The sequence below is a fragment of the Sinohyriopsis cumingii genome, chromosome 6 (assembly GCF_028554795.1).
Source record: "Sinohyriopsis cumingii isolate HCF-2022 chromosome 6, ASM2855479v2, whole genome shotgun sequence".
Lineage (NCBI taxonomy): Eukaryota > Metazoa > Mollusca > Bivalvia > Unionida > Unionidae > Sinohyriopsis > Sinohyriopsis cumingii.
The window spans coordinates 106,899,931-106,923,604 of NC_142966.1; the positions used below are offsets into that span (position 1 = coordinate 106,899,931).

General features: G+C 37.7%; 1 long non-coding RNA gene across 1 annotated transcript in view; it reads left to right on the forward strand.

Annotated features, from left to right (window-relative positions):
- LOC149797657 (uncharacterized) overlaps positions 1-16,605 on the forward strand; it is a 40,369-nt gene extending 23,764 nt beyond the window's left edge. Inside the window, exons 2-4 of the long non-coding RNA XR_016421637.1 lie at positions 9,628-9,696; positions 14,449-14,517; positions 16,533-16,605. This is a non-coding gene — a long non-coding RNA (uncharacterized LOC149797657). The remainder of the gene's footprint in view (positions 1-9,627; positions 9,697-14,448; positions 14,518-16,532) is intronic.
- Positions 16,606-23,674: the final 7,069 nt, after the last annotated feature.

Genomic DNA, 23,674 nt, shown 5'->3' on the forward strand with positions numbered 1-23,674 from the left:
AAATTCGAACACAAGGAGGAGCGATTTATCTTTGGAATAAAATTTATTGCACAAATGCCTGACGACACTTGGATTATTCGCGATAAACGAGATCCCGTGCGTGGCGGTAAGAAAAACGTCGTTCTTGATAAAAATTTCGAAGCCAGGATTATTATTGGGAATTGACGGTCCTTATTATGCCAGGGCATATCCTTCTAGCGCTGTTGTTTATGGAATTTATCGGCTAAATAATAATCCCGACATGAAAAATCTACCTGCGATGAAAGAATCACCGATGATAAATTGCGTGGCTGAGCGTGTTATCGAGCACATGAAAAACGCTCGTCGTGGATCTGGTCTGACCCAGTTGAGGTTGGATAAAATTAACTCATGGGCGAAGACAGTTGTTGATGGCGCATCGATTGACGATGTTGCTGTGTTGAGCAAGAAACTTAAATTTCCTATTACCGTGAAAACGCTATCAGGAGAAATATTATATTCGTCGCCGTATAGATCTCGAGGAGTTCCAATCGAAATTATTGATCATAATTCACATGCGTGGTCGCAGTCGGTAATGATATTCCCGCGAGATCGCGCTGTTAAATTTTATCCCGTGGAAGGCGCAAAGGATAATTCCGATGCCATGTTCCGATATATCAAAATATTAGCCGCATCTGATCCGATATCGGTTTGGTTATTCTCGAGCGAAGAAAAATATGATCAGTTTATATTGCCACGAGGAGATATTTACCGTGATGAAAAATTGCATGAATCGATGAAAAATATCGCGGTGAAATCTTCGTCAAATCCCGATCAGTTATTAACGAACTGCTTTACTGTTCCGTCTGTTGCTGCTCATGCTGCCAGAGAAAGAAACTCGTGGAAACCTACAAGGAACGAATTTCTCACTGATATTCAACTTAGTTGTATCGAGTATGGCCATGGCGGATTGTGGAATACCAAGTATTATTTCGAAGATATGATCTCCGTTGATATGAGCGCGTGGAAGTTTCCTCGGATATGGTGATTGTGCGGATTATTTTGCTAAATTTGGCCATCCCACCAGCGAGATGACGAGAGTTGCAATTAACGGGCCGTTGCCTGATTTTGTCATGACCGGATTCGCTTATGTTACTTCATTCGAGTTTGCTGAAAATTTACATAAAATTTGTTATATTTGGTTTGGTCGGCATTTATCTCAACGCAGATGGGTCCCTACGGTGTTGTTGAGATATATGCTGGATTCGTCAATGTTAGTATCGTTGACGGTGAGTGAGGCGATTATATCATACAGGAAACAAACTGAAGTGTGGTTGCCGACGGATTGTGAAAACGCGAAAGATATCGGAAGAAAAATAATTGGCAAATTTACTCAAGGAGGATCCGTTGATCATAAACACCGACACGCTAGGTTGTTTATCAACGATGCCGAAATGGACTTTATTATTGCCGATACGGTATCGCGAGGAATATTCTGCAACAGAGAAAATATTATTATTGACGGAGAAATATTAGGTACCGTAATCACTTATCTCGATGGAGAATCAGCGCAGTATACGCATTTGAGATCATCGATGCTCGCTTATGTGAGTATAAATTTACTGTCGATGATAAATAAATTTTCTGATATCGCGGTAAGGGTCGCAACGGACTCGTTTTATATCGATAAGAAATATCAGTATAGGCTGGATAATTTAATCGCCGATGGCTCTTGGGGCACTTGGAGGATAAAAAACGAGGATATCCTAGATTATTGTGAAGACGCCGATGTCGAAGATTGCGATAAATTTCATCGGGATAAATGTGAGAAAATATCAACGGCTGCATCTGCATTTGACCCGATTTCACGTAGTAAATTCGTTTACCTAAATGGACCTGGTGGTAGCGGTAAAACAACGCGAGCGATAAATTTATTTGCGAAATCTGATATGATAGTGTTGACTCCAACTCACAGATTAGCGCGAGAAATAAGGCAACGCGGCGTTGATTCTTGTACTTATCACAGTTATTTCAAATACAGCGGTGGATTATGGGATTCGGCTCGTATGGGAAATAAATATATCAACAGAATTATAATATTTGATGAAATTTGCACAGTAAATTTAGTTGTATTAAAATCGTTCCTGATCTGGCTGGAGGAGAAAAATACCGCCGTGATAATGTGCGGAGATCATGGCCAGCCTGATCCGATTGATGGTGAATCTCCTCACGAATGGCTCAGGAATTTCGTTGACTATTATGAGGAAATCGACGCTGATTATAGATCCGATGATATTTTACTGACTGAATTTAAGAAATTAATTCGATTACAACCGAATAAGTTTCAATGCGATGTGATGAGAAGAATAATCGACGAGACTCCGATGGATATTTTTCTAAATTTGTGGCGTCCCGATCATTTGATCGTTGCTAGTAGGAAAATTATTCGTGATATTATTCAGGAAATGTTATTTAAGCTGCATTGCGAGAAATTTCCAACATTACAGGTGCCGTTGTGTTACAGGCCCGCTGATACCAGGAAACAAAATATTAGTGTTACTTTACCCTGCGGAGAGGAAAAGATCTTGGTACTGAACGATATTATTCTTGTTGATATTAATCTTGTTAATGACGCGATAAACGCAGAAAGATCGCCATGGAAACTTGGATATGCAACAACGATACACTCGTCGCAGGGATTAACCGTGGATGGCCAAGTTTGGATCGTCGATGATAGAATTTCCTGGTCAAATTTAGTGTATTTAGCCGTGTCAAGAGTAAGAAAATTATCTCAGTTAGGTAGAATTCGGTTTCACATTAATGACGCTGGCGGTAGTTGAGTATCTTTCGGTATTATTTGTAATTCTTCCTTGGTAAATCCGCGTTGTGGCGCTAGCGAATCTAGGAAATAAATTGCTGGTCTCCCTGACGATCTTGTTATGGCTGATATTTTATGTGTCGTAACGCTCCAATTTGGATCGGTTGCTCTTTTTCTTCCTCCTTCGGCCTCGCCTTCTTTATATAAATACCTGACCGTGACGCTACCTAGCACAGGCGGAATTATGGAATCTCGCTTTAGGGGTATATTCGGTTTTGTAATTGCAATTGCGGGTTTCATTGCTATTGTTCGAGTTGTCTCGTTATTTAGCGCGTTAATCACATGAGGTAATCTTGATACCCAATCATGAGATCGATTATCTTGGATGAATTCTCGCGCGTACTGATATCCGAATAATCGTTCTGCAAGAGTTTTGTTGAATCTCTCAACGATAGCTTGATTGTGATGAACACCTACAATACCGCGACGGATTTTAACATTATTCTTTTTCATCAGTGAAGTAACCGCGCCAAGAAATTCTCGACCTGGATCAACCTGGAGAAGCTTCGGCCATGTTAATGGAGATCGCGAGTAAATTTTCTCAAATGCCTTTGAAATTTCCGTTGCTGTTTTATTCGATAACGGTTCCGCCTCCTTGTATCTGCTAGCGATATCAACGACTGTCAAGACATATTTATATGTGACTTCGTCGACGGTATCGTAAGGAAGAAACATTAAATCAGCCTGATGGACTTCATTAGGGACACTGACGGTGAAACTTGCATATGGTATTTTCTTAGGCGGAGGAAGATATATTTGCCAGACTGCCTGTTTCGATAACCACGATTCAGCGGTGGATTGTTTTACTTTAGCGGCTTTAGCGAGTTTGGCAATTGCTGATTTTCCTCGCCAGAATCCTCGCGGAGAATAATATATCTGCTCCATTATTATTTACCAGCACCGAATACTAATTTACCTTTCATTGCGCCTTTTATCAACCAAGTTGCCAATTTTTCTTTGAAACTTTTGTCAGGAATCGCGTCTATTGCATGAATTAGCCTAATATCAGCGAGATGTCTTTGTTGTAAATCCCCGCTACGATACGCAAGATCGTGATAGTAACACGCGTTATCGATGGCGTTTACTGGATCTTCGCCGGGATTTGGTTGATTATTATCATTGAGTCTTATATCAAGTCTCGTGCCGGGTCCGCAGTAATTGTATCCTGGCAGATGCTTTTCTCCGGGATATTTCGCCCAGGGCAACCCAGGTAGATTTTTCATGGAGGCGGTAATGTCTCCTCCGGTTCTTCTATTTTTTTTTTTTTACAAATTTAAACTTGCGTGTCTTACAAACTTCGCATTCTCCTGCAATTGCGTTCCTGTTATTGCGTGTGACAATTTCGATTGGATTTATCGTAGCTGTGCGCGTGCGACACTTAACACAATATAGATCCATGTATTCTAGTAACATGAATGTAATTGATTTTTCAGCCACGAAGCGACGCGAGCAAGCGAAACACAACGCGGTGTTACCGAATTCGATAAGGATGATAATTATTGGCCCGTCTGGTTCTGGAAAAACGCAGTTGTTGTTAAATTTGATAATGCGATGGCTAAAATGGGATAAGTTGTATTTGGTTGCACCGTCCGTTGATGATCAGCGTTGTTATCAAGTGCTAAAGGAATTTAGCGACAATACCGACGAAGGCACAATCGAATTCATCACAGACATCAATGAAACTCCATCCGTGGAAAATTTAGATGGCGATGTTAATAATCTTGTTGTATTCGATGATGTTATGCTGGATAAGCAAACTAATCCGGCTAGGATATTCTCGCGTGGCCGACACAAGAACACCGATGTGATTTACGTGACGCAGCGATATACGCAAATTCCAAAGGTAATTAGGGACAATTGTAACATTTTGTCGGTTTTCAATGGCGTCGATACTCACACGCTGAGAAATATTCATCAGACTTGGTGTAACGGCGATATGGACATAAACAAATTCAAAAATTTCTTCAGTCGCGCCCAGGCAACACCGCATGGTTTTATCACGATTAATCTTCATGATCCGCGTAGTAGATATCGAATCGGTCTTGATCAAATTTATTCATGAGACTCGCAGCCAAATCCTTTGCAAACTTCATCGACGGAATAAATTTCCCCCCCCCCCCCCAAAATCTTCGTTTTTTCTTTGTCCGGAATCATTGATTTTGCACACAAAAATTGCAATCGGGGTTGAATTTACGCAAATTAATTTTCGTAGGAAGGCTTATTTTTGAAATCTGAGGCTTCTACGGAGAACGTTCTCGTAGGAGGCTTTATTTTGGTCTGACAGTCTGGTCTGTAGAACTTCCCTGCTGCTCCTTTCTTCTTGTGACCGTCCTCTTTCTCTGGTGGGGGTTGGTATTTTTGCACGTAGCATTGGTGTTCCAAGTCCACGATGTGGTGACAAATGTGACATTTTTTCTTTCCTGAACATACGTGTGCCTTGGTATTATTGGTACGTAGGCCTTTTCGACACGTAGGGCACAATCTCAGCAGTTGACAAGCACATTTCTGCTGTGAACCTTGCGTCTTCAGATGTTGTTGGTAGCAGGCAGGGCTGACAAACGTGCGCAGACAAGCAGGACATTGTACTCTTTCTTGTCCTTCGCTCAGACAGGGTGGAGAGGCCAAACATCCTGGGCATTTCCATCCGCAATGTTTGTGTTGCTCTCGATTGTTATAGCCATAGTCACATTTCTCACAGTAATAACTGTATCCCAGGAATCCAGTGATAGTGGTAATGGTATCGAAATGGTCATCGTGATAATAGACATGAATGTATTTTCCGTCCTTAAAGTCTTTCCCTCGAAACAACAGAGGTCCGCGCATTTCTTGAGGGTGCACTTTCAAGGTGTAGAGTGGAGCTAGGACATCTTGCAATTTCTGCATCTCAGGAATGCCACAGGGTGTGTCTTTGGACAGTCCGGCTTGTTGTAACAGGAGTTCTGCTTCGTTTCGTTGTTTGGCTCGGTCGGATCGTTGAATAGTTTTCCAGGCTCTTTTCCATTCTACCGTGTCGTTCTTGTTGGCATAGGTTCGTCCCACCACGATGGCTCGGGCTAAACACATCTGGTCTTGAGAATTGTGAATTTGGACGAGACTCTTTTTGGTGTTGTGAAGGTCGTTCACCAATAACACCTTATTGCGTTGTTCGGTCCCTTGAGGAGGAGAGACGTGGGCCATTTTCAGTGTGGCTTTACCATCGGTGATGTCAAACTGGTCATTAGATTGTTGTACGTGTCGAATCTTGTCCATGACTTTGGAAGGGGTTAGTTCTGCGGGTCTGCTAAACTCGATCCAAACAGGGGATTTCAAGCTGTCGTGATCTATGGATAGTGTCAAGCGATCGTCTTCTTTGGGTTGACATTGTCGCTTGAGTGCGGTGAGCAAAGAATCCCACATCTCGGTGATAAACCCTTCTGCTTTCTCCAATGGTACGTCGGACTTGAAATCTTTAAACTTCACTGTGTAGGTGTAAGCCGTGGTTCTAAATTTTCTAGAGGAGCGCTTTTCCGTCTCTCGAATGGAATAGTACTTTTCAGGGTTGACTAAGAGTGGTAAACTTTGTTTAGAGGGTTCGGATTCTGGTTCACTCATGTCCTCTTCAAAATCACTGGCATGAATTTGTGCCAAGACTTCAGCCCTGGTACGAGGCGATAGATCACGTTTCTGCCTCTTACTTTCTTCTTCTTCTTTCTTCTCGAATGAATAGGATCGTTTCATCTTGAGTGCAAAACGTCAAATGACTCAAGTTTAAACACCATAGACTAATTTACAGTCATGGCAAACCAGCGTATATAAAAAGGGTGTGTGTCTTGTCCTTTCACTATTCATTTCACTCTCAAACCGAGCACAACGATGGAAGAGACTACCCAGATGGAACGTTTCATCAGAGCTTTGCGAGGGGTCATTAGAAAATTCTCTTCAGACCAGCCGACGGACTACTCTCCTTCCTTTCGAGATAAAAGTCAAGATACTTGCTATATCTGTCAGAAGAAAGGGCATTGGTCTTCAGAGTGTCCAGACCGTCAAAAAAGAACAAAAATAGGGGCTAGAAAAGACAAAAGTCAAGATACCTGTTATTATTGTCAAGAAAAAGGACATTGGTCTCCAGATTGCCCAAAAAAGAAACAAGAGGAGTCGGAAGAAAAGAGGGATTCTTCAGAAGAAGAGAGAGATTCTTCAGAGGAAGAAAGCAGCCAGGTGAAGAAAAGAAGAAGGGAAGAAAGTGAGGAGGAAGAGGAAAAGACTGTGACGGTGAAGAAATTGAAAAAAAAGAGAGAGTAAAAAAAGAAACAGAAGAAGTGAATGTAATTTATAAAGTGTTCTGTTGTGAATTGTGAATTGGATTGTAACTATGGAGAAAAGAATACATTAATTATATAAGGTAAGTGTCTTTGAGTTTTGATTTTAAAATAAGAAGCTACACTCACGCACTCATACACAGACATGTACTATAAGGGTAAAATGGTTTGGTTTTTTTTTGTTGATTTTTGAGTTATTGGCAAATTGAAAGGCTATCTCTTTTCGAGAGAAGTGGGTGGCCCTGAGAAGGGCCTTTTTTGGTGTAGGGGTGAGTTTAAGCAATCAACTTTAACTGTCTTAAGCCTTTGCCACGGCCGAGGCCTACTTCTGATGATGATGATTGGGTTGAAATCACTAAGGGTGGTACGATAGGCTTAGTCACAGGGTTGGCGTGTTTAGCTCGGGAAGGTCGTATTCTCTTCGGTCGTGATAAAGAAGTCTGATACATTTGTTTCAGACTTCTTAACTCCGCTAAAATGTCCAACAGTACCGTAGCCGTTTGATTTTCACCCTCTTGTTTCTTTGCTGCTACTTCTTCTTCTTCTTGTTTTTTTCTTACCTCTTCTTGTTGCTGTTGATGTTGCTGTAGGAGAAAAGCTTGTTCCGCTTCCTTTTGTCGTTGCATAAATTTCTCCAATTCTTCTTTCTGTCTCTGTCTAAAATTCTCCACTTGTGGTAATGAAGAATGAGACGAAGGTTCCGGAACAAATTCTTGCGAGGTAAGAAAATCCACAAAATCCCAATGTACCTCTTCTGAAAGTAAGTCCGGGTTCCCTTGGGCGGTCTCCACTGCTGGTGCACCCCAATGGATCGTTTTCTGAGTTTCCGTCATGTTGAATCACTGTCGCATAGATTGACAGCACACAGGCGCTAGCGAATCTATATAGACCACATGACGTCACAGACTGCTCTCTTCGGATTGGATGCGGACTGACTGAATTTTGTAACGCGTGTTCGGATTGGTGAATGAACTCAATCCGTTTCAATCCTTCCTCTACCTATAAATAAGCGCAGTTCACTGCATTGATTCACCTGTTCTCGTCGCCTCACGATGTGGACCACAGTTGAATCATCCAGCCTTGTGTCTTCAATGATGTTTAGGACGGACATGCTCATGTATGTCCGGTCCAAGTGGACTGTTGTTGATAGGACAGATACTAGTCTATGGATGAGAAGAGTTTACATAGAAAGACAAGGATGCCTCAAGAGGGTACTTGTGTATGGACCAGCAGTTAGAAGGAGTTTAAGAAGAAGAAGATGTGACAGATGCCGTCTATGTTAATATTAATATTAACATAAATCCAAAGGCCCTTTTCAGGGCCACCCACATTTCTCGAAAAGAGATAGCCTTTCGATTGCCTACCCTTTTATAAAAATTTTTAAAAAAAAAAATCCCATGTTCAATTCCCCTTGTCCCTAAAGTAGTTTTTTTTTTCTAACATGTTCAATTCCCCTTTGTCCCTAGACAAACCCAAACTCTATTCCCATGTTCAATTCCCCTTGTCCCTAGACAAACCCAAACTCTATTCCCCATGTTCAATTGCCTTTGTCCCTAGAATCGATATTTTTTTTCCATTGTTCGAATGCCTTTGTCGCTAATCTCAATATTTCCTTTTTTTTCCTTTCTCCAATGTTAAATTCCATTGTCGCTAATCTTACCCAGGGTTTTTTGCCCATGTTAAATTTCCATTGTCGCTAATCTTACCCAGGGTGGTTAATGTTAAATTTCCATTGTCGCTAATCTTACCCAGGGGGTGTTTTTAATGCTAATTCCCATTGTCGCTAATCTCACCCCTTATACTACTCACACACACACACACATAATAATAATTAAGTGGGAACAAGTCATTATAATGTCACCACTATAAAGGACGGAAAATACCTACACTTTCCTGAATCACGCTGAGACAATTTTGTGGAAACTCTCAGTGATGTAGTAGTCCACATTGATCCTATAAGATTTACAATTACTTTGAGTTCTGTATAGCCATTTTTCGCTTTCGGAACTTGAATATAATTTCAACATTAAATCCATAAATGTCGTCCCATATCTGCACTCAGACTCCCTCTTGTAGCAAACAGTCATTTGCGCACTCATTACAAGCAGTAAATCATCGCTGTGCACCCTACACTTTTTCCTAATGTGGATATTATCAAGCACTAACATTTGCAAAACAATAGAAACATTAATACAACAGTGAATAAGAACCACTGTCAGATACGAAATGGTACAAATTCATTACTGTAGACGTGGAAAAAATCGCGTAATTTTTCAGTGAAAATATATGCCAGGAGAAATAGTTTCAACTCAGTTTCGGCACGGATTATAATATAAAAGGTAGAAATCCGGAACAAGCTGGCTTGGAAGTATTTTATTCTAATTATACTTGGAAATTATTCCATTTCCACCTACCATCTACTTTATAGTGGTTTGAAAATAACCTCATAATGCCTCGTCGAAATATAACATATTTTGTTGTTGCAACTTGAAGAATTTCTGATGTCCAGACTGACAGTGTGACCACTGACACAAGCAAGCAAAGGCCAAGAACAAGTTCCGGGTAAATATATCTGAATTGTAATTTTCTAATATCAGCCTTACAATTATACAAATGCTTTATTAACTACAGTTAACCACTATTTTATCTGCAACATGTTAGAGAGCTCCCGTACATTTGTGAACTAATAACTTACGAAACAGTCTGTGTCACGTAAAAAATGTGGTGTTTTGCGGATGTAGTGGTATTTGAATCCATGATAGATGGGAGTAGATGGGAGTAGTTGGCTCGTGGAATAATCTCCCTCCTCAGATTAGATCATTCCACAAGCGTATATATAAGACTAATGCAAGCCAGTATACAATTTGATGTCTGTACAGTACTATTAGAAATTATAGTATGTTGATGGTATGGATTAATTTTGCATGCCATCCCACTAGCTTGAATATTTCACATTGTAAATGAACGATTGTTTGGCTCTCGGCCTAACTCCCTTTCTTTTTGTCCTCTGCCTATTAGCTCTATCCATAATCGTATTAGTACTAAATATAACCTAATATAATATATCTGATCATTGTGCGACTGCACATTTGTTATAGAATTCAGATCATTTATTATTAAACGAGCGAGATATGAGTCTCGAAGGGGATAATATTAAATACCGGGGCTGTAATCTTGGAGATGGACATATTTGTGGTAGTCTCTTTTTGTAAATTTTCAATAATTGTATCACTTATGTATTTGTTTTTGGCAGGCTAATCATATGTTATGGGAAAACTCTTGAGAAACTTCTGATAACGTACCTCTCCGAATGATACTCCGCTTTATTTTAATTAGTTTTCGATTAAAATCCCGAAGCATACGTACATTTTATATTTTTCTGAACGTTTGTGCTTATTCGAGTGACGAAGTCCGTGTATTGTATTTTCGGTCTACTAGTACACAAAATGATGTTATGTTTTTTAAACGTTATCATTGATTCTACATAAAAAGAATTAGTGAATTGATATGTTAAGGCCCAGGCGAGCACATTGTAGTGAACGTGGTCCGCTGATGTTTTTACGTATCGCTAGCTGTAGCTCATTTCTTTTTATTTTAAATTATTTTTCGAAAGCTAAAGATGAACTGCGTACCAAACGTGTGTTATAGGGTACTTTTCAAATGCGTTATAAAAATTTAGATCATTCAGATGAATACAATATAATACCATCAGGAATGGCGTATGTCTATAAACGTCGTAACAATATTATTTGCCTTGGGTTAATGGCTTACAATAAAAAAGGGAATGTCAGGTATTTTAAATATTAATCACAAATGCAGGCCCATTGTCAAGACCGTTTCAGAGAAGAAAAGTAACGCTTGGAAATATGTACGAACTTTTATTGGCAACGTATTTCTCTTTATGTGCATGATTGTAATAGATTTTAATATTTTTTATTGAAACTCCGAGATGGTTTGGACACCTTTTATGCATTGAAATGAATATCAAAAATGTTTCTAAAGGTTATAAATATCAGTGAACTACACCTGTTCTTCTTGAATTCGTCTATGGTACTTCGATGCATTGATTTTATTACTTTTGAGAAAAGAAAAATGCTATAAAACTAATGTCAGACCAATCCGAATATTGGCATAATTCTTTTCTTTCCAGTGATGAATGTGTTTCCTTCTTTTCATTACACGCAATATAATTTCTAGAAGTATCTTTATGCTTGCAAGACGACGCTTCAAAAATATTCTTCAAACTTTTGATAATACAAGGAAATCTCTAATTAAAATATAATAATGATTGCATGATTATGACCACGAATTTTGAAAACTACTGTACCGAATGGGATACTTACAATCTATCTTTCTATATTAAAACCCTAAATATCCTTTCTTCAGAAAATGTCAAATAGAATCTGTACCAACAGCTCAACAAGTTAGATGTTATGGGTTAAACTATTATCTGACTGAAGTTTTGGACTGTATGGGGTCTATGATAATTTGATACATTGTATGGTTTACACTATGGTGTCTTGTCACAAGATGAAGCCGGGTTGGGACTGGATTAGGGAAGACACCAAAAGCAACTGCGTTTACAAGATGTTATTAATAAACGCAATTTATATATTAATAAATCTGACGCCATTATAAACAAAAAGATATGGAGAATTATAAAGTTCCTAACATGGAACTATCAACAACAATTAACTCAACGAGAAAAAACTCAAACATGAATTTAACAAATGGAATTTCAAAAAACGCGAATTTAAGTCCTATCATCGATCAACAAAATTAAAGTATATGATCTACACCCCAATATAAACAAAATCTTGAATGTATCGTTCATACAACGATATTGAAATGCATGTAAATCTGAATGTATCGTTCATACAATGATATTGAAATGCATGTGAATTTGAATGTATCTTTCATATAACGATATTGAAAAGCATATAAATTATGAACCTATCGATCATATAACGATATTGAAATGCATGTAAATCTGAATGTATTGTTCATACAACGATATTGAAATGCATGTGAATTTGAATGTATCGTTCGTATAACGATATTGAAAAGCATGTAAATTATAAACCTATCGATCATATAGCGATATTGAAATGCGTGTAATTATGAATGTATCGTTCGTAAACCGATATTGAATAAGGAATGAATGAAATTATGAACCTATCGATCGTTCACATAACGATATTGCAATAGGAATTAATGAACTTATGAACCTATCGATCGTTCATATAACGATATTGCAATAGGAATGAAAATTTGCTCAGACAGCAATAGTGAAAATAATATGGAACACATACATAACTATCGTGGCGCCCATTTGACGTACAAGATGTAACTCTGGTTCCACTCGCTCTAGTCAATGGCCAGAGAAGCACCCACGCATGGTCCGCCCCTCAGTCTGTTGAAGGATCCCTCGAAATCCCTCACATTTAACACAGACCTGATGGTCGCGAAGCCTTGGTCCCTCGCATCGAGAAAACCACATCATACGATGTATAAGGCATGGCAGGCATGTATAAAGCAGCTCTACAGCTGGTGACTCCACATCAAACCATATACAAGGCATGGCATAAGGCAGCAAAAATTAAAACAACTAAACCGTGTAGTACATATGACACTGTTAAGTACTCCTGCAGTGATATATGTTGCGCATGCGCGCACATGAATTCCTTACCCATTACATTAATCGTTCAATGCATGCAGCGTATAATTAAATTTCAATTTGCTTGTTCAATTACAACAAATAGCCAAATCGAACCAGACTATAGTATTTCTAATATGGCGTTGTATAATCTATGTATTGACTCTCTAGAATTTAGAATAAATTTTAAAACATCTGAAGTATGAAATAATTTTGTCATTAGCCGAATAGTAATAAAGAATACTTAATTTTCATTATCTCTACAGCTGGAGATTTGCTCCCGTAAAGGGGTAAGCTTCCTAACAAGACTCGTCGTAATGTAATTTGGTTATAGAGAATTTGCTCTATATGTATACATACTATGACAGATGCGCAGCTAGGTACTTAAGTTTTCCCGATGCAGGCAATTTGCACGTGCGGGGGTCTGAGTTTCGCTCAGGATTTCGAAATAACTAGAGCCGAAAAAATATACCACCCTCGGGTGACGCTGTACGCGGCAACGAAACCCGAGTACATTTTTGACAATATATACATATTGATATAACTTATACACAATTCCGTGACAGTCTATGGGTACATAATTTTAATATAGTGGCAAAACTGGACAGGTGTGGATTGGCGGGACACTATGGAGTGTATACGAATTTAGTGTTACAGAAAACATTTGGTACAGTATGCGGGCCTACGTGTATTTAATGTAGACTTTAAGTTTGGTATAGGGAATCGGTAAGTGACATTATGACAATATCATAAGTTCAGATTGCCGGCAAGAGACATAAGGAAACGAAGAAGTATTACCTACACTTATAGTGATGCACCGAAATCTAAAGCACAGAAGAAACCCCTGTGTACACATCGACGTTGTGAAAGCGGATGAAAATGCCATGTTTCATACTTTAGCGCCCTCCCTCAATATCTTGGCAAGCTAACTGCTACATCCTCATGTTCGATGACCACGTTTTCTCTTATTTAATAAGTTAACACACTGGATAAAAACTGTATTTTCAACAGTGAATGAATGTTGATTGCCGTTTATAGCTAATATAATTGAACTAGTGTTCTTGATTCTGCGTTAGATGTTGTTATTGCAGTTACATAAGAGCCAATAGGTGTGACCGATACTTGTGACTAACATACACGGCAAGAATCAATTAAACTTACCTCGAGATCTAGAAAAAAAAGTCGCCTCTTACCATAAAGTGCAAGAGGAAATTCCGGTTTTCTCGTTCGGTGAATTTTAACATTTCTGTATTGTACAACCGAGGGAAAGGCATTTAAGACTTGAAATTCGAGAATGGAACTGCCATACGAATATGACTAAAATCATCAAACAGGCGAATACAATTGAGTAGGCGTTGTTTTATTTAAAAGTACATTTGTTAATTCACTATATCCAAGAAATATTTGGTTTTGGAAAATTTGTACCAAGTTATTATATTTGTGAGATTGAAAACGTTGCAAATATTGTTGGTTATGAAGACAGTAAATAACAAATCACGACAATACTCACTATACGTTCTATACGCTTTCATAGAGACTTTTACGCTGACTATTTTGGCAGAAATGAAGGACGTACGGTGTGGGATATACATAATAAGAAAATATTTTACAAATTAACTGGAAACTCAAACAGGATAATAATTTTGTTTATTTTGTAGAAGTGTTGGTGGTAGAGCTAGCAATGTCATCCCTGAGGCGGCTGGTCGAAAAGCTAGACCAAAAACTGGGTAAGTATAATACGAGTTCTAAGTTTCTAATACATCGTTTGAATTTATGTTCTCACCGGGACCGTATTTTGTAAAAAGACAACCTTTCCTTAATTGACAACAGTTTTGACGGTTTTTATGTTATCTTGCGAAGACATTGGGGATAACATTCATATAACATATAGATAGGTTAATGTAAGGAGTTCACTAAAACGAGTGGAATATTAACTTTTACGATGAGAGTAACGTTTGCGCTGAATCAAGTCAGTGCTTGACGAGAAGTATCAATAGTTTTCAAGTCACTAGAATTTAACCAGGAGTATTTAATATCGTAATGATTATGCTTATCTAACGACGTCAGATGTGGCCATATGATGCTAGAATATTTTTCCTGACTATCTGAATTACTCTTCTATAAGCAAAATGTCGATGCGTGCTGATATAGAGTGGTTACATTCATAACCAGTTTTAAAAATAAAACCCACTCAAGTGTCATTGTCATGTGATGGTTTATTTAATATGGCATTGGGGAGAGTAACTCTTAGTGGGACCTCCTGCCATTAAACGATTATATTCGAATATTTGACTATAACATTTTAAGTTTATTCGCATCGATAAAATGCAATAACGATTGTTGTTAGTAGCAAATGGTGACAGGAGGGATACACACTGCCGTCCTTGTGAAAGAAACATAGCGGCATAACTTAAGTTGGTTTAGGCCTTAATAAGATGTTATGGTTAGCTTCATATACAAGAAGTACAAATAAATCTGATTCAGTTTGCTAGAAAAACAGTTTCCTTTAACTTGGCAGTTTATTCTACAGTAGACACTATTTAGAAGTCGTCATCTCCTTCTGGATAATGGTTAACGCAGCCACTCTTTGCAGTGTATCACTAAACAAGTATATGATGTGTTGCATGTTATTCATGTTAAGAAAATATATTCTTCTGTACTTCGTAACATCATATATGTTGCTAAATTGACTGAGTACCAGATGATCCATTTGTCCATATGTTGTATGTCACATCTATGGCAGAGAGTCCGTCAAGGTGCCCATCAAATTCAGCAAATGGATTCCCATACTTGTCCTGTATGTATTTTGCATAACAGTCACATATATCATGATATTACATTACTAACTCGCCACATAATTCGATGCATAAGACAGTGTCCATATAATACATAGTCAATAGCGTTATCTGTTTATTCATCTTGTTATGGTATGCTATATCTTATAGCCTTTGCCAAGACTTGTTTTAAACTTCTCAGAGTGTTTATGATGACTCAAAGGCACGTAGAGGAAGATCATATGATTCATATTTCATCAGATTTTTTAATTTTTCTGCTCTGCTGAGTCCATTGGCAGCTGTAAGTAATCTTTTGAAAAAGCAGCTGTCCTGATTAACCTGTATAGAGTGTGCATTATAAAAATTTAATTTGCTTTCGAAAGAAATAACATAAATTACATCCGTCCTGATATCCATCAAATTGCATTGACTACTGTTCTTCATAAACATTAACCTCAAAGATTAACTCTAATTCCATCTTCGTGTATTTAATTCAGTACGATTATCATTGCCACCAAAATGTCTGGCTAAATTCACAGATACAAAATTGTATTACCTTCCTTGACCACAAAATTCATGGATGAACAGATGTACAACATAATGGATCCATTGTTATCATGGCTAAAATTGAATGCACATAATAAGTTGTTCAAACCTTTAAAGAAAATGAATGATGGCACACGGTCGTAAGATAATTTCCCAAGTAAATACTCACCATATGCCCTTCAGGTTTTTCCTTTGTCAAGTGACCATATCGGACAAAGGTTAATTGAAGCGATATATATATATATATATATATATATATATATATATATATATATATATATATATATATATATATATATATATATATATATATATATATATATGTGTGTGTGTGTGTGTGTGTGTGTGTGTGTGTGTGTGTGTGTTCCCGTGCCTCATGACAATACCATTAATATCATTTCTATGTTATTCTAATTTTGAAGAATTCCAAGTAAGATAGCTGTCCGTTCCACTTCTGACACAGAACGGAAACGTGGCAGCCTCAGTTCAGGGTAAATATGACTTGAATATTTATTTTCTGTTTTCTATAAGTTCTGTTTAGAAAAAGGAAAAACTTTCCTGAATTAAACACAGTTTTGTAGGATTTGTGTTCACCCGAGACGACACTTTTGAAAATTTTTATATCAATGATAATTAGGGGGAAAACAATAATCTAACAGAGAGGAAAATAGAATTGTAGGGCGCTAATCATTTTTACTTTGAACCAACACTGTACTTTAAGTGATGGATCAATTAGTTCAAATAAATTTGACCCATTTGAAGTCTTTCTGACTCTGCAAGGATTACATATCAATCCAGATGATAAGATACTGGAAAAGTGTTGCTTACGATATGAACTTACCTTAAGTGTACAAAATGCTTCACTTGGATAATGAAAACTCGTGTAAATATTTCCTTGTTATGTTGTAGCTACAACTCGATTTATTTCTGATACCTAGTATTTCTTTGTACAAGCTAATTTACGAATGCCATAGGGTGGGTTCTTTAACATAGGATTCAGACCCACATCAATCCGTTGTCGAGTCACACAAAGTGTTAATTAATCAAATGTGTCTCTTTTCTTTGGGGCCCCGAGTGGCCGAGTGGTCTAAAGCGCTCTTCGTTACGGATCACTGCCATCTCACCTCTGTCTGCGGCGGTTCGAGTCTAAGATTCAGCCAATGTGGGCATGTGAGAAAGCTTGCCAGTAGCTTCTCGTGGGTCGGTGGTTCTTTCCGGGGTTTTCCGGGTTCTTCTTCCACCATTAATACTGGCCGCCATGTATAGCCTATCGTGTGCTGAAAAATGGCGTTAAACCCCACAACAACAACTCTTTTCTTTTAAACAACTGCCTTCTTAAACACAACAGTCTATGCTGCTGTATATATATATATATATATATATATATATGCATTTGTGTATGTATGTATGTATGTATGTATGTATGTGTAGAGTCAAACTGTTCTATAGTCGATAGTAAAGAATGTGTAGAAAGTAGCTTACATTAAAAGATAAGTTGAAATAAAGTTTATCAGTTTCTTATAACTAATTGCCACTCTCTTAATAGGTCTTCTTTCTTATCTAATGCAAACCCGCCTGGTTAGCTCCTGGAAAATCAATACATGAACTTGAAGAGAGTTTCTAAAATTTCAAAAAAAAATTTAATGGCATAGTCAACATATGCTTCTTTATGCATTGCGTATTTGAAAGACTACATTGATATCAGTCTAGTGTAGAAATATGAAAAGAACAAAAGGATACATAACTAAAAGTATGTCTGTTTGATCCAAGATTAATCTAGTTGTTTTGGTAACACCAGTTTTAACATGCATTCCACAGGGGTCACAAGGTCAGCTGTTTTAAACGGAAAGCACCAAATAAAACTGGTATAAAACGAATGAATATGGTTGGTCTTTTGAACTAATAATTTCCTTACACTACGTGGAACTGTTTTCTGATTGTAATCGGCGTCACTGACAGGGTTTGCTAAACGGTATGCACACATGTTTGTATGCTTTACTTAAGGTGAGGGATGAAGAAGGTACATTGGGGTTGATAAAGAAGTAGATGAAACTCTATATGGCGCGTTTAATGGAAGGGTATCATTTTAGCGATTTCATATTCACCAATTTGTTCCGACAGAAAAGCAGTTAGTCTTGTAGTGAGCTCTTTCAAGCATAGCTACATAAATTATATCTATTCAAATGACAGAAATTAACTCTACGTTTAAATAAAACGCCATTCTAAAAGTATATTGACATCATTCTGAATTCTTTAATAATAGAAAATGTGTTTAGAGTTTAGATCCAACTTTGAGGTATGAAGGATATCAAAGATTGGGAAGAGCGATAATGTGGTTTAAAAGCGATATTGACGGTATAAAACATAAACTCTAGGCTCTGAAATCCGATCCAATAATGAAGAACAAACTGACTGCCGGATTATAAGCTCGTAATGATGCTTTGAGAAAACAGACAAAGGATAAGGATTAATCTACAAGGAAATGCAACTTAATTGGTGTGGTCTAGAATATAACTATACGAGAGAATCGAACCCGCTGACACCTGTGTTGAGGTAGTGGTGGAACTATTAAAAACCTGATTGAGAATGAAGATATCTCTTACGGAATTAAGCATTTTACATCGCCTGGACCAGTTCTTTGAACATGCTGACTGATCTTTGATCTGTTATATCCTTACTATAGAGTCTAGATGTCGTAGAAAGATATTATAAAGAAAAATGCATTGAAAGCCAAATGCGAATTTATGGAAACGTAATCTCAATTTGTAAAACGTGTGTAATTTTTAGATGGAAGAATATCTGCAAAAATTTAATTCCGGAGGAAAGTAAAACCCAGAATTTGGATGAGAGAATGTCAGAGAGCAGATCACAAATTAAGTGAATATGAGCACATATGTAAACAAAACCTTAAAAATGAATTATTGCTGAGTAAATAAAATCCTTATATGATGTTAAAAGGAAACTTGTCTTGGTACATTACGAGTCAGTTGAAATTTCTGCAAAATGAATGGAATTGGTGAAGGGAAGATATAGGGCAGACTTCATTCAACGTGACAGAAAAGAGTTTGGATATTGATGTAGTTTAGAAATAAAACTATGAAATTCAAAACCTGAAAGTTGTAGCCAAATATGATGAACCCTTTACAATAAAAAGAAATAAAATGTAGCAAAAGCTGAACTGTATAATGACTAATTATATACGTATCACCATGTGTACACAGTCGACCTTGACGAATGACTGAACTTATGAGACATCTGTGAGTTAGATCAAATAAAAAGACAAACTCTACAATATTTTCACTTGTACCAATAAAAGCAAACTCAAATCTTACAACAATGCATAAACTGTCCAGGATCAGATAGATTGACCGTTTGGAGTATTTTGTAAGGAAGATGAATTTTGCCTATAACAATAGTGCGCTATCACCAGCTCGGACAAAATGTGATATAATATGTCTCCTTGAAGAAAATACGCCAGAATAATTCTTACAAAACATAAGACCCATTTCGTTACATAAGTTTTCATACATACTCCTACCAAAATGCATTGCAAATAGACTTAATCCACATTTCCATCAGTTTTAAATAGTGAAGAAGAGAGCCTAGTAAATGGTAGATACATTTTGGTAAAGTATCCGTAATTTTTATGACTTTCGATTGCACTCGAAAAAATGCAAATAACCTAGTCATTCAGTCTATTTTGAAAAAAAAACATCTGATTGAGTTACCTTGCTTTTAAATGCTAAAGTTTTAAATTATCTAAAGTTCAGCAACGAATTTTTTAGGAAACATCCAGCTCTTAGTTACGAAATATTAAATTTTTTTTCACATTAAACGAACACTAGTCATCTTTTCTAGAAATCAAGAAAGCACGTAGAAAAAGTAATTCTCCATCTCAATACACGTTTCGCCTATACGCAAATATGGTGTCCCGTTCGTTCCGGAAACATCACAATATTATAGGAATTAAAATAACAATCGCAGAATATCTTAGTTGGCATTATATTGATTACATCGATCTCATCCTAGATGACTCAGACAAGTCCATTGTGTCAGCTCTAGATGATATAGACCACTATTATAACTTTTCAGGCCTCTATTTGAAAGAATTAGATTGGAATGGATAAACGTGCAACTGAAAGCAGTATAGTAGTATAGGATACTGTCAAGACTGGAATGCATCTTATCGCATGCTTTAACTGTTACATCGTATGTCGAGAGACATGACATGGTCAAAATAAATTATGCAAGAGAAGTTTAATTTTTTACAGTAAGACTGGTCAAAGAGATCCCTTACCACACTAGCATACATTGTGGTTTGTAGAAATATTTCATGTCAAGTGTATGTTGAAAGTGGACTGAAACTGATAGACAAAGTATGCTATTGCATTATTTCAAGCTGATTTGACCGATAAGACATACTCCCTTGACCCTAAACTTGATAGACAGATTATAGCAAAGACCACGTCAGTAGTTAAGGGGGATCTTATAGCGTCAATGGGAATTAGCATTACAGACCCCCTTGGGAACATATAGCGTCAAGGGAAATTTAACATGGAGAAAAATCGTGGGAACATATAGCGTCAAGGGAAATTAACATGGAGAAAAATCGTGGGACTGTTGAGCGTCAAGGGGATTTGAACATGGGAATAGGGGACTGTATAGCGTCAAAGGAATTTAAACAGGGTGGGACTGTATAGCGTCAAGGGAAATGGAACATGGGATTTTTTTTTTAAAAAAATAAAAAAGGGGTAGGCAATTCAAAGACTATCTCTTTTCGAGAAATATGGCTGGCCCTGAAAAGGGCCTTTGGGTTTTCTTCTTCTAATTTCTTCTTTTCCTCCACCAAGTTCTTATTTTATCTCCTACACTCTTCTTCTCTTTCTTTTTTTTCTTCTCCTCTTCTTTCTTCTCTTCCTCCTCTTCTTTCTTCTTCTTTTCATTTTCTTCTTCTTTTTCAATTTTTTCGTTCCAATTGCGTATTCTTATTCTTTCCTCTTCATCCTCCTTCTCCTCCTTGATCTCTTTCATGACACCACTAATTTTGTCCTTTGCTTTCCTTAAGTTATTAATTTCCATCTTCACACGATGGGGACTATAGGAATAATGGTCTTCAACCAGTCTTAATAGCATCTGTTCCATTATTCCTAAGTTGTCTAAAACGTCTTGCAAGGTTTGTAATTTGTCCATTTGGTTTGACGCCATCTTCTTTGTATTCTTTGCAGAATGGTTTGAACAACTAATACTGTGGGTTCTTATACGAAAAGCGCGAACGTGAAGGAAAACATCCCCCTAAAAACATAAAATGGATCTTACCTAGATGATGACCAAACATCGCGTGGACGTGAAGGAAAACATCCCCCTACTTTCTCATTTCATATAATATAACCCTAACTATACTCTCCACATTTGCTAAAAAACCCATAATCTACTATTCACACTAACATACCTGAGCTCTTACAAACACACAAACACATACACTTCCACTATTAATAAAGAGTTAGTGTTTATTTTCACACTACTCTACCTACTCACATTGGCAAATTAATAGTTATTTCTTTTCTAGACTATTGGGTAGCCCTGAAAAGGGCTGTTTTTTTTTAAACTCCAGATGCACCTATCTAATGGTTGCACCTTCCTGGCCTGGCGCCGCACACGCATCTTCTTCCCCAGTCTTCTTTCACCTTTCTTCTGGGGAGCGCAGAGGGAGGATGATTCGCTTCAGCACCCCAATCCTCTGTTTCAGGAATATTAAACGACATCATCTCTTCTCTTTTCTTTTCCTCCTCTTCCCTCTGTCTTCTCTCCTCTTCTTCCTTCTTTATTCTTGCTTCTTCTACGATAGCCTCCGCTGATAGTTCGTTTACTATCCGCCTGGCATATTCCAGGTGCATCTGGAGTTCTAACAGTTTCACTATTCTGCTAGTCATTCTTCTGGCTGTGTTGATCAATCAACAAGGGTAGCTGGACTGCCGAACGAGTTTCAATTTATACTGAAAGCGCGGACGTGAAGGAAAACATCCCCCTAAAAACATAAAATTCATCTTACCTAGATCATGACCAAAAAAAACAACAACAACGCGCGGACCTAAAAGAAACACTTGCTCACTTTTTTATGCTACCCATCACTTCAATAGACTATCCACATACTCAAAGCAATCCAATCTAACCCCAAATATACACCTCAAGCAGCCCAAAAAAAAAAAAAAACAAACATCATTTTAATCTACTATCCACACCAACCTACTTTATCACTTACAAACACAAACACACCAACACATACCCTCAAAATTTTTAAGAAAGAGTTAGTGTTTATTTTCACACTACTCTACCTACACACATTGGCAAATGGATCATTACTTCTTTTCTAGAGTATTGGGGTAGCCCTGAAAAGGGCTGTTTTTTGTTTTGCTATGGCATTCTTTTTTAGTTTCTAAGAATGCGATGTCCTCTGAGGATAGACTTTCTGGCAATAGGTCTGCTTCTTCGGAAAGAGAAGAAGAACTCTTTGGTGTCGATACGGCAATCGACAAAGCCTCTGTCAGGTTCAGGTTGCTGCTGCTGCTGCTGCTGCTGTTCTTGTTGTTGCTGTTGCTGCTGTTTTTGAAGTCTGTACTTCTCTGTCCATTCTTCTTTTTCCCTGTTCACTTCTTCTCTGAAGAGCTCTTCTATTAGGTCTTCAGTGATTTTTAACATTCTCACATTCTCTATTTCTTCTGGCTTCGGTATCAGACTGTGTCTGACCCTATGCAAATTCACGTAGGCTTCGTTGAGCTTAGCTAGTTTGGAGCACATCTTCTTAGGAGGATGAGTCGACAATGGATGGTTAGACTGGAAACAACCCCGGTTATTATAGTGAAAGCGCGGACGTGAAGGAAAACATCCCCCACACGGTTTTTTCGAGCCGCAACGTTCATGAGAGGGATAGTAAGAAATGAAAGAGCATCAATTCAACATTCTTATAGCTAAACAAAAGACAAAGGCATTTTTTCAAAACACAACATTTTTTATTCAAAAATCACTTAACACTAAACAACAACTCTAACATTTTTTAACAATAATATAACACTATAACATCGAACATTTTTTTCTCAATTAACAATCTACTTAGAACAGGACTGACAACGTTGTGAATGAAATTGTGATTTCCACTGTTGGAAATCATTAGGCCATTGATGGACACTACGTTTCCTAGCTTGAGACAAAAGATAAGCATAATGGTCACAAAACCATCGATCTACTTTCACATCGTTTCTAGCAGAAGAACGAGGATCGAAATGAGTCACTAAATGTTCTAAGGAATAGCCCAGGCTGCGATGATGCAGAAAATACACACAATATTGTCCACACACCAAGGAATCTGTGCCTTGTAATTTCACATTATTGAATCGGGTGGTTTGAGCATTTCTTCTCATAAAGTCAATGATATCGTCTTCCAAAGGGGGCAATCCGTACGAATCGAAATATTCCACACATCCTTCTTGAGGAAAGTAGACGGCTACCCAGTGGGTTCCTGGGAGATGACTGTCGTCCGTGTTGATCACGTAAGCTTGATGGTCTTTAG